The sequence below is a fragment of the Tenrec ecaudatus genome, chromosome 13 (genome assembly GCF_050624435.1).
Source record: "Tenrec ecaudatus isolate mTenEca1 chromosome 13, mTenEca1.hap1, whole genome shotgun sequence".
NCBI lineage: Eukaryota > Metazoa > Chordata > Mammalia > Afrosoricida > Tenrecidae > Tenrec > Tenrec ecaudatus.
This window is the reverse complement of record NC_134542.1, coordinates 42,742,672-42,755,450: the sequence shown is the minus strand read 5'-3', so window position 1 is coordinate 42,755,450 and position 12,779 is coordinate 42,742,672. Positions and strand designations below refer to the sequence as shown.

At 43.1% G+C, this 12,779-nt stretch overlaps 1 protein-coding gene across 1 annotated transcript in view; it reads right to left on the bottom strand.

Annotated features, from left to right (window-relative positions):
* HECW2 (HECT, C2 and WW domain containing E3 ubiquitin protein ligase 2) overlaps positions 1-12,779 on the bottom strand; it is a 431,089-nt gene that overhangs the window by 254,361 nt on the left and 163,949 nt on the right. The window lies entirely within an intron of this gene.

The window sequence follows — 12,779 nt, the reverse complement described above, 5'->3', positions numbered from 1 at the left end:
AGACAAGACAAGACAGAGCAGAACTGCCCTTTCAGGTTTCCCAGACTGTCGCTCTCGACAGAGATGCCTCCTCTTTCTCCCTCAGGGTAGCTGCGAGGTTCCAGCTTGTAACTCGCTCAGCCACAGGAGCTCTTCCCCGATGCAGCAAGGGACCAAGAAAGTAATTTTGGGCTAAGTTCATTCGAAAACCAATTTCATGTTCAAAGCATTTATTTCCTAAATATTTTTAAAGTTTAAGGCCATAACTTAAAACTAATATAATCTGGCAATAATCATGCACAAATATCAAAAGAGCTTAAGCAGAGGCACTCTTACCTGTGTTTCACAGGTATTCTGGAAACTAAATACCTAGTACATTAATTCTTTGTTCCATTTGAATGAATTTCAGATGGAAAAGCAGCTTTCCCGTCGCCTCAGAAAGCATGCTGCTTTAAACCCTACATAATACTCAAATTAAAATTCCACATTAGCCTAGCGCTTGTATTTCCGGTGCTTTGTACCACTACTAGAGCTGTGTTTCAAAGGACAATACTTCATGTCATATAAAAGTAGACCAGTGTGGCACTGTAACCTAAAGGCCCTTGTTGGACATTTATTCATTGGACTGGGTTATGCTACAGCCTCAGACTGCCAGCCAGAGGATTATATTAATAACAGTCAAAACAATAATAGTTTATCACCAGCAGGACCTTACAATGTGCCAGACACCCTGCTCAGAGTAATATATACTTTGTCTCTTTTAATCCTCATGCAGAAGGTACTTCGGTTGTTTCTCCACAGCCCACAAATAAGGAAGATGAAATTTAGAAAGAGTAAATAACTCGCCCAGAGTCGGTCTCCTGCGAAATGGATTGTCCTTTAGTATAATCTGTCTCACTCTTGAGTTTATACACTGTACCACTGGTCACTCTGGACGAAAATTTCTCCAAATGTGCTGCATATGATGATCTCAAGTGCTTTGCTATTGAAGGTTATGTCTTAGTAATCAATGTGTGTCAAAATAGATATAAGCAACCCAGCAGACCCTTCCCATTGCTTAGAGCAAGTCAGGGCAGATAACTCTGTTGGTTGTAATCTGATGCGTTAAAGAAAAATATTAATCATACAAGTGCTAATTCATATTATAAAAATCTGGAAGGTGGTGAACAAAATACTCATAGGGTCAAAGTCACTGGACTCCATCACCCATCCATAGGGAGGAAATGAAGACTGGGACACTAGAAACTTAAGCTCCGGAAATGATTATGCCCCTAACAAGTATCCATATACTTCAGTCTTATTTTATTTTTAGCAGACACATGTAAATGTATCACAATGCTCTAAAATGCAGCTATTCTGCTGTTGATCTTTGAAAGAATAATCTTCCACACATGGACAATGAGAGGTATATTCAGAGTATGGTCCTGACAGATGGTGGTAAATTATTTGCTACCTGTCCATGATGCAATGAGATGCTTGAGCCAACACAAAACACCTTTTCTAGCCTTTTCCAGCGACATGGGTTTGTTTTACCATTGCAAGGTTTTCTCCATGAAGGAAGCAATACATCGATTTAGATTCTGGAACCTGCTCCTGATCTAGTCACAGCTTGGCAACAAACAGTTCACAGACCGGCACTGGGAAGAGCACCTGGGTCCAGCATGGTCCATACTTCTAATTTTCATAATGTGCATTTTGCTACTTCTACTTGGGCACCGGAAGTCGAGAAAGGAGAGCTTACAAAGAGAAAAGTAAGCCCATGGGTGGAATGTTTTTCTTCTGAATGGCCAGAAAAAGCAGCACATGATAAAAGGTTCAGAAGAAGGAAATTGTGAGCCTGAAGCAAATTTAATATGGTCTGCCTCCTTCTTAACTCATGCTTCTATTTGATTTTTTTTACATGTTATTAGGGGCTCATACAACTCTTATCACAATCCATACATGTACATACATCAATTGTATAAAGCACATCTGTACATTCTTTGCCCTAATCATTTTCAAAGCATTTGCTCTCTACTTAAGCCCTTTGCATCAGGTCCTCTTTTTTTACTCCTCCCTCCCCGCTCCCCCCTCCCTCATGAGCCCTCGATAATTTATAGATTGTTATTTTGTCATATCTTGCCCTATCCGGAGTCTCCCATCACCCCCTTCTTTGCCGACCGTCTCCCAGGGAGGAGGTCGCTTGTGGATCCTTGTAATCAGTTCCCCCTTTCCAACCCACTCACCCTCCCCTCTCCCATCCTCGCCTCTCACACCCCTGGTCCTGAAGGCTAGATTCCCTGTGCCTCCAGCTCCCATATGCACCAGTGTACAACCTCTGCCCTATCCAGTCCTGCAAAGTAGAATTCAGATCATGGTAGTTAGGGGAAGGAAGCATCCAGGATATGGGGGAAAGCTGTGTTCTTCATCGGTGCTACATCGCACCCTGACTGACTCATCTCCTCTCCTAAACCCCTCTATGAGTGGATCTCCAGTGGCCGACAAATGGGCTTTGGGTCTCCACTCTGCACTTCCCCCTTCATTCACTATGGTATATATTTTGCATGGTGCCTTATACCTGGTCCCTTTGGCACCTCGTGATCGCACAGGCTGGTGTGCTTCTTCCATGTGAGCTTTATTGCTTCTGAGCTAGATGGCCGCTTGTTCACCTTCGAGTCTTTAAGACCCCAGACACGATCTCTTTTGATAGCAGGGCACCATCAACTTTCTTTGCCACATTTGCTTATGCACCCGTTTGTCTTCGGCGCGAGTATCATGGAGGTGTGCATTCAATGATATGATTTTTTGTTCTTTGATGCCTGATAACTGATCCCTTCGGGACCACTCGATCACACAGGCTGGTGTGTTCTTCCATGTGGGCTTTGTTGCTTCTGGGCTAGATGGCCGCTTGTTTATCTGCTTCTATTTGATTTTTTAAGGAAAGTTGGTTGCATTGAATTCCCTACAGGTTTTTGCATAAGATAAGTACTTGCATAGTTTCCATTTTGTGTCCTTATCAAGAGGCAGTGAGCAGGACCATTAAATTTTTGAAGGTATCAATTCTAATTTTGGATATTTTGGAGACCAACAATAAATTAAAAACTTAGAGATTTCTGAAAACCATCTCTAAGCCATTAATTGTTGAAATTTGGAGACTTGGGGATCTGAGATAATTATACCACCAAAGATACTTCACAGGTTCTATTGCGTACAGAAGCTATTTTCAGAAATTTTCTGAAAATCTCAGGGTGTATGCAACTTTTGGGAGGGGGGATGTAATGAGCCTCTGTTTTACAAACTTCCTTTTTAATCAGTTTCATCAAATAGTACTTTGCTATTTGTAACTTGTTCATTTACATTGCCAATCGCCCAACTTAAGTAACCCTACAGCACAGCCAAGAACTGCCCCCATGAGGTTTCCAATGCCGCATATCCGTACAAAAGCAGGCTGCTGCTTCTTTCACCCAAGGAGCACCTAAGGGTGCAAGCAAGTGACCTTGCAGTTAGCAGATGAGTGCTTTAACTAGTGTGCAACCAACCCCTACATAGACGCATAAACCCCTTATCGAAGGTTTCGGAGACTGTAAGTCTTTACAATCAGCTTCATCTTGCTCCCCCGGAGCAGCTGATGAGTTGGAACCACTGACCTTGCGTTTAGCAGCCAAATGCCAACAGCTTGACCAGGCCTCTAATAGTTCTAGTCAGGCCTATTTACAATCTAAAATACCTAAACAAAGATGTATTTTCCAGTGCAGAAGGATATATTTCCCCTCCAGATTGGTAAAACTAAAAGTCACATGGAGTGAGTTGTATAGTGCAAAGCATCATTAACAACCAGACAAAAACAAAACTCACTTCAAAGGGGGAAGAAAATGTAAGCCAAGAAAAACATAATCAAAATGCTGAATGTGCTGATAAGCCACACCTCGTCATCTCCAGGTTCCACTAAAATCTCTTCCCTTTGGGAAATATTTCTATAGAGACTGTCTCTCTGGCTCCATAAATAAAACTAGAAGTTGCTAGGAAACAATCTGGCTTCTCAGGACACAACCGAAGGGGGTGGCTGCTGCTTACCAAGAAGCCTAAAGTTGACTCCTGACAGGTGTCAGGAAACCTAAAATCTCAGCACATTTATGTTACAGCAACCACCAAAACCAAACGCACTGCCATCAACTGGATCCAGGCTCATAGCAACCCTACAGAACAGAATAAAACCCCAAGTACAAAAAAAAGAAGTGTAAGGTCTCTTCATGAGGGCCTAGATTTTCATTGGAAAGACAAGCTTCCTAAAAATCCTCAACTACCATTTGAGTGGTCACAACTGGTTAATATGCCTAATCCTAGACTAACCACCAGTTAGATTCAACCACCTATACAACATTCAACCTTTCACAGCCAGTAAGGGCCTACTATCCCTTAGATCAAAGTTCCTCTGCCTGACCCCACCAGGATTCTGTCTCCAGGATGAAGGGGGCAAGAAATGGCTATCTGTACCGACGGCAGTGTGACCATCGATGCCTATCCTTCCTACGTAAGATAGCAAAATCCCCACAGAAGTAAGGCTGTCTGCACTCTAGACATCAGAAGAGGCCTCCTAGTCTCAAGACAGAAAGAGCCATCTCTGCTTAAGGCTAGGTCTCTGCTCACTCAGTATGAGGTCCCAGAGAAGCTGGCCATTCTTTTAAACACAGCCATGTGCCCACAGCCACAGAAGCGCACTGTATTTCAAACTCTAGATGCTAGGACCTGTGTCTTATGGGGCCCATAGGCGAAGGCCAGCTAAAACACATAGTACTCCAATAGCCACACCAAGTACTTTGGTAAGCTATGAGTTATATTTATGCCTAAATGTCCAGGTTTGACCCTACCTTTTGAAAGTTTAGAGATGGCAATTCGTTCTCACTAGGGAGCTAAAACCAGTAGGAAACACATGAAAGCAAATGGACAAGCACATGTACTAAACAATCAGCTTTATTCCGATTTCTCTGGAAATGGTCCGATAAGAAAATTAATGGCACCTTGCAACTTCAACCCCATATCAAAAGCATGGGAACAACTACTTCTGATGAAGCAAAACCAGATCGGCTGAGGAAACAGATCAGGCAGTGCTTTACAGACCTTCAGGCAAGTGGTACAAGGACCTCCAGAAAGATACGGAGTAAGATAGGCTTCCTACGCCTATAAAGGTCTTCATTTTGAAAGCCCACAGGGGCAGCTCCACTCTTCCCTGAAGGGTCACTGTGAGACAGAATTCATCTGGTGGCAATGAGTTTTGTGGCCAGTGAGGAAGTTTATTTTTCTGTGTGTTTAGTTTTTTTTAAATCTTAAAAGCAACCAAAGTAAAAATGACATATGGAGTGGAGCAAAAATAAAAATTATGATTTATATAAGAAAAAATAGAAGCTTCTTGAAATAAACTAGAAGAAAATGAGCACTTTTGCAGTAACTCATTTTATTGGGGACTCTTATAGCTCTTATAACAATCCATACATCCATCGCATCAAAAACAATATTTCTACATATGTTGCCATCATCCTTCTCAAGGCATTTTCTTTTTACTTGACCCCTTGGAATCAGCTTTGCTTTTTTTCCCCTTCCTCCCACTCATAAACTGTTGATAAATTATAAATTATTATTATTTATACTTATCTTACACTGTCTGCTGTCTCCCTTCACCAATGTTTCTGTTGTTCATCACCCTGTGAGGAAGGGTAATACCTCAATCATTGCAATTAGTTGCCCTTTTCTGCCTCCAGCTTCCACCTACCTTCATGGTATAGCTACTCCCGTTACTGTTTCTGAGGGGTCATCTGTACTGGATTCCCTGTGTTTCCAGCTCTTATCTTTACCAGTGTATATGATCTGGTCTAGCCAGATTTGCAAGGTAGAACTGGGGTCATGATGTGGGGACAGGGGAGTGATACCATTAAAGAACTAGAGGAATGTTGTATGTTTCATCAGTGCTATACTGCACCCTGGCTGGCTCACCCCCTCCTTGTGACCCTTGTGTTAGGGAATGTCCAACTGCCTACAGATGGGCTTAGGATCTCCACTCCAGCACCCCTCGTTCACATCGATATGACTGTTTGGGGTCTTCTGATGCCCGATACCTGATACCATCAATGCCTTGTGATCGCACAGGCTGGTGTGCTTCTTCCATGTGGGCTTTGTTGCTTCTCAGATAGATGCCGCTTGTTTATCATCAAGCCTTTAAGATCCCAGATGTTATATCTTTTATTAGCCAGGCACCATCAGCTTTCTTCACCACATTTGCTTGTGCACCCATTTTGTCTTATGAAAGACCCTAATGAAATTAAAAGGCTAATTATATAGTACTATGAAGGCCTATACTCCAAATGAATTCAACAACTTGGAAGACATGGACAAATACTTCCCCTGCCTAGACTATCTAAGATGGACGCCAAGAACCTCAACAGACCCATAGCAATAGAAGAAATAGACAAGGTTATCAAGAGATTGCCAACATAAAAATCCCCCGGGCCAGATAGCTTCACAGGAGAATTCTACTCAGCATTCAGGGAAGAACTGACACCAATTCTACATAAATTCTTCCAAAGCATAGAAAAGACAGCAAACTCCTAAACAATTCCTATGAAGCTAGTATACCACTGATACCTAAAGTAGGCAAGGATCCCATAAGAATCTAGAATGACAGACCAATATCTCTGATGAACATCAATGCAAAAATCATTAACAAAATACTGATCAATAAAATACAAAAGTATATAAAACGAATAATTCACCATGACCAAGTGGTATTCGTCCAAGGAATGCAGGGAAGGTCAAACATCCAAAAATCCATCAGTATTATTTGCTACATTGACATGAACAGAGATAAAATCCACATGATACTATAGACGCAGAAAAAGCATTCAACAACATCCAACCCCCCCAATTCCTGTTTAAGACACTCAAGAAGATAGGAATGGAAGGAAAATTCCTCAATATAATGCAAGCTATGTATGAAAAACCAACAGCCAATGTGGTAGTCAATGGAGAAAAGACAAAAACAAACCCACTGAAAAGGGGGACGAGACAAGGATGTCCCTTGTACCCACTTTTCTTTAACATTGTACTGGATGTCCTAGCTAACAACATGAGGCAAAGAAAGACATCAAAGGTATTAGTCTAGGAAAAGAAAAGGTGAAACTATCGTTATTTGAAGATGATATGATTTTATATATGAAAAAACCCAAAAGTTCCACAAGAGGAGTACTGGAAGCAACAGAGGAATATGGCAGAGTGGCAGGATACAAGATGATCAAACAGAAGTCTATCAGATTGCTATATAAATCGGACGAATGAGCACTTATTAAAGGAGACAATTTTTGTGGTTGTGCTTGTTTTAATCATTTTATTGGGGGCTAATACAGCTCTTATCACGATTCATACATACATCCACTGTGTCAAGCACATTTGTACATATGTTGCCATCATCATTCTCAAAACATTTTCTTTCTACTTGAGCCCTTGGTATCGGCTCTTCGTTTTTTTTTCCCTCTCTTCTCCCCCACCCTCACTCTCTCATGAAGTCTTGATAATTTATAAATTACTATTATTTCTTAATGTCTTACACTGACTGATGTCTCCCTTCACCCACTTTTCTCTTGTCCATCCCCGTGGGAGGGGGGTTACACACAGATCATTGTGATCAGATCCTCCCCCCTCTTCCCCTTACCCTTCTGGTTCTGTTATTCTCATTATTTGTCCTGAAGAGTTTCTCTGTCCTGGATTCCCTGTTTCCAGCTCTTATATGTACCTGTGTACATGCTCTGGTCTAGCCAATTTATAAAGTAGAATTAGGGTCATGATCGTAGGGGGGGTGGGGAGGAGGAGAGGAAGCATTAAAGAACTATAGGAGAGTTGTATGTTTCATTGGTGTTATATTGCATCCTGATGGATTCCTGTGACCCTTCTGTAAGGGGATGTCCAACTGTCTACAGATGGGCTTTGGGTCTCCACTCTGCACTCCCCCTCATTCACATTGATATGATTTTTTGTTCTGTGTCTTTGATGCCTGGTACCTGACCCCATTGACACCTCATGATCACACAGCCTGGTGTGCTTCTTCCATGTGGGCTCTGTTGCTTCTCAGCTAGATGGCCGCTTGTTTATCTTCAAGCCTTTAAGACCTCAGATGCTAAATCTTTTGATAGCCAGGCACCATCAGCTTTCTTCACCACATTTGCTATGCACCTATTTTGTCTTAAGTAACCATGTCAGGAAGCTGAGCATCACAGAATGCGAGATTATTAGAACAAAGTGTTCTTACATTGACAGAGTACTTGAGTAGAGGCTCAATGCCCATCCACTACCTAATACTTAACATATAAATATATGTACATAGGTCTATTTCCCTATTGTTATATATAAATATATTTACATATGTACATGCCTGCATTTAGACCTCTATAAATGCCCTTTGCCTCCTAGTTCTTTCCTCTATTTTCTTTTACTTTTCTCTTATCCCACTATCATGTTCAGCCTTCATTTGGGTTTCAGTAATTCCTCTAGGTTACATTGCCCTTCATCAAATACTATCAGTAAGCCTACGCCCTCCTCCCCTCCTCGCCACTGAGTTTAGATCACTTGTCCCTGGGTTTGTTAACATCTACTTCCTTTCCCCACCTCCCCTCTCCCACTTCACCCGGGAACCATCAGTTCCATTGTTTTCTCCTCCAGATTGTTTATCCAGCCTATCTTATCTAGATAGACAAGCAGAGACACTAATAAGCACAAAAATGAGGCAGAGCAAAACAAAAACCAACAAAAGGACAAAAAAAGAAAAGCCTATAAATAGTTCAAGGTTTGTCTGTTGACCTTTAGGAGTGTTTTTCAGTTGAGTCTGATGGGGTGCCACACCCTGGCACCAAAGTCTATATTTGGTGTTTCCTGGGTACTTCGTTGCTTTGCTCCCCTTGCAGCTCTATTGCATGCCCTTGGCGATTTGCCCCATATGGTGGGGTCAGATTGGGCACAATTCCCACACTGTGCCTCCAGTGTTGTCCCTTGTAGCACTATGGGTCAATGAGGGACATCTTGTCTCCTGGCGGGGAGGGGGGTGGCGGCCCTCTGGGCCTCTCAGGGCATTGTCTGCTCTGAGCAGGAGAATCGTCCTCGGGGCTTGGTGGGCAGGAAGTGTTCCAATCTCTCTCCTTCCCTCTTCCTTTGCTCCTGTGTGCTCTGACCAGACCCGCCCCTCTCCCTGAGCTGTGACTTCAGTGCTGACCTCTGAAGTGAATTCTTCTGTGGGGTGGGGGGGCTGTCCGTGCAGTTGGGATTAGGGCCAGCCCGACACACTAAAAGAGACCATTTCTATTTTCACTTTCTTAGCCATATCTTTGGGACTGATTACCTAGTTAGAACTTTTTTGACTTACAGACCTTCTAGAAAGTAAAATGTAAGAACACTGAAACTTCATGGCTTTGGTCGACTGGAAGCTAACGTGTACTGCGCACTGGATCCCTTAATTCCTCTCTTGTCTGGATTCTCTTTCCTTTCCACATAAAGTCGCAGATAACGCTCTTTCAGTAAAGAAAGTAGTTGAGATTTGGATCGGATTGCATTACATTTCTACATCTCATTGGGCAGTATTGACATGTTCACGGTGTTGTGCATTCCAATCCATGAGCATGGGATGTTTGTCCATTTCTATTTGTCCCATCGGTTTCATGATGTAGTGTTTTGTATTTTCCCTTGTGTAAAACTTTTACATCCGTGGTGAGCATTTCATTCTTTGTGGGATATTATAAATATTATCGTTTTCTTTATTTCCTTTGTAGAGTTCCCCTTGCCGGTGTAGAGGAACCCAAGTGACTTGTGTATCTTGATCGTGTCCCTTGCCATTTGCTGAATCCATCTATTAGTTCTAGTAACTTCCTTGTGGAGTGTCTAGGATTTTCTACGTGTCATGTCACAGCATCTATAAGGAGCAGTTTTCATTTTTCCTGCCAACGTGAGCATTCTTTGGTTCCCTTTCTTGCCTTATTGCTCTGGCTAGCACCTCCAGTGCGACACTGAGTAAGAGTGGTGGCAATGGCATGTCCTGTACAATTTCTGCAGCATCTCTGGCCTTGCTTCCCTCTACTCAACTGAACCAAGACCAACCCAATTACGATCAAGTTATTTCTAACTAACTCATGGTGGCCCCACATTCATCAGAGTAGAACTATACTTCTGAAGTGCAATGAATTACTTAATATAGCTCTTCTGACCACAGTCTCTGTAACTCCTACGAAATGATCCTTTCTCGATGATGCATCTGGGTAAGAGAAGGTCAAGGAAGACATTGACAAGTTTGGGTGGGAGTGACTGTTAACAGGGTTCATTGTGATTGCCGGCCTGCTGGGTATAAAACGAACCATCTCAGAAGCAGAACGCGGGGATAGTACCACTAGCAAAAAGAAGAGCCAGCAGTGAAGCGTTCCCTTTGGCTGTGAGATCCCTATGCATTGAACCCCCTTGATGTGGGAGACAGTTGTGACACCAGAGGAGTGGCACAGCAGCAGCAAAAGAACCAGGAGCCAGACCATGAGACAGAATGATGGATGTCCCAGCCCACAAAGCAGGTATAGCTGAGTTCTTTGGGGCAGGAGGCTGGCTTGTGGAGTGGAGTGCCCTTGGGCACTCAGTTAACAGAGATGCTCTTGCTGACCCACAGAGCTGAGTGCCTTTGGGGCTGAGACTTACAGCAGTGTGGCATGCCCTTGGGCATTTGTTATCAGCCCTAAAAAATCCTGTAACATTGCCTGAAGATGACAGAGGACAGGTCAATTGGCTGAATGCTCCATCCCAAGGATTTTCCCCTGAATGATAAGCTGTTAACTTCCCCAGTGGCATAATGGTTACACATTGGACTGCTAATTGCAGTTTAAAACCATCACCTGCTCCATGGGAGAAAGATAAAAGTTCCCATAAAGAATTACAGTCGCAGAAACCCGCAGAGGCAGTTCAACCCCGTCCTTTAGTCTCTACAGGGGCAGTTCTTCCTGTCCTTTAGAGTCTCTACGAATTGGAATCAACGCGATGGCAGTGAGTTTGGTGTTTTGTTGTTATTGTTTTGGTTTAACTTCCCTAGTAAACCCCATCCTTGTGAACATCATCTGTGAGTCCTAAGCAGCCTTTGCAGTGAATCATCCGGTCCAGCCACAGGAGTGCCACCTGAGAGACACTGGTGTCAGAGAGCGGGAAATGGAATGGAGCGTGGAGGCATCTCTGACCTCTGTCCTGGGCCAATCAGCTGTGGGAGCCAGAGGAGGTCTGATGTGGCCCCACACTGTTTCCTTGTTTTCAAGGCTGTAATATTTCAGAAGTAAGTCACTGTCATTCTTTCACGGCACCAATACTCAACTTTCTGTGGCACCGAGGGACTCCCTACCCACTTGAGACAACCAAAAAAATCACTCAAACCAAACCACACTCACGGTCACTGAGGCAATGCCCACTCCGTAGGGCCCTCTAGGGCAGGAGAGAACTGCCCATGAGTTTCTAAGCCTGGAAATCCTTGTGGGAGTAGAAAGCCCTTTCCTTCTCCGACAGAGAGCCTGGAGTTTTCCAATGACTGCCCTTGCAGCTAGCAACCCAACCACCACACCACCGAGGCTCCAAAAGGCCACTAGATCCTGCCAGATGTCATTACAGAAGCAAACGTGCCCCTGTGGAGAATCACTGCCCAAATCAGGTCTTTGTCCTGCTAATTTATAGATTCATTTTTAAAAGATGTATATAATGTACAGTGCAAGCAACCATGTCTGCCACATAAAATATGTGCATACTTTGCCTGACTACACTTCACAGACACAGCACTTTCTACAAATGGGAAGGCTGTGGGGCCTGGGGTCAGGTAAGTCCACCAGCAGCATGCATCATTTCTTCTCTCTGTGTCCCTGTGGGCCGGTCTCACAATACTGCATTCTTTTTCACAGTGTTGTTTCACACCGTAGACCATGGTTTCGTGTAAAAATAACAGATGCACTGGGAGAAAAAAACCTTATGATTTGTTTCATTGTGATATGACCTTTATTGCAGCTGCCTGGAACCCAAATCCCAGCATCTCCAGGTAATCCTCTCTCTGATAGGGAATTTGGGAAGGAGTCCCTTCATTTGGCTAAAATATATATATATATCTCCAATGTTAGGAGATATTAGGATTAAAATCCAAAATTAATTGTGTTCTCTCTAGGGCCATATGGCTATTTTTGGTTTTCCGCTACAAAATACAGCAGTTTGTTTTCTGAGCAGTTCCATTCATCATTCACTCACCTATGAATAACAGATGCAAAGTAGCTACACACAGAGCCACTTTGATTAAAACAAGGAGCAACACATTTCTAGGTTGTTTAGCCAGAGAACGTGACCCTCGCTTCACCTAAGTGGTCTAGGACACATCAGGGAATTGCAAAATAAAAGCATAACTTAGATTTCATGTTCTTAGTCATTCAATTCAGCCTTTAGGAAATAGAAAACATTGTTTCAGGTTATCTACAGCTAAACTTCTTTGTCATGCTGTTTAAACATGTAAAGCCATGTTAAACAGTCACCTCTTTCAACAACAAGCCTACCAATCAGAAACAGTGTGCAGTTCTAAAAAGAAAACACTACAAAATCCCCGGATTTGGACACTGAATAAGGCAGGCACGCTACCATAAAATTCACAGAAACCAGTTATTTGTTGTTCACGCTTTCCTTCCCAAGAAGAAAGGAAAGTTCCCAGAACCTCGTTACCTGGATGAGAGATGGATCCCCACCAGCCCCGACCCTTCTGAAAGCCCCTCGCAGAGGATCTTGCTTCCTCTAGAGGC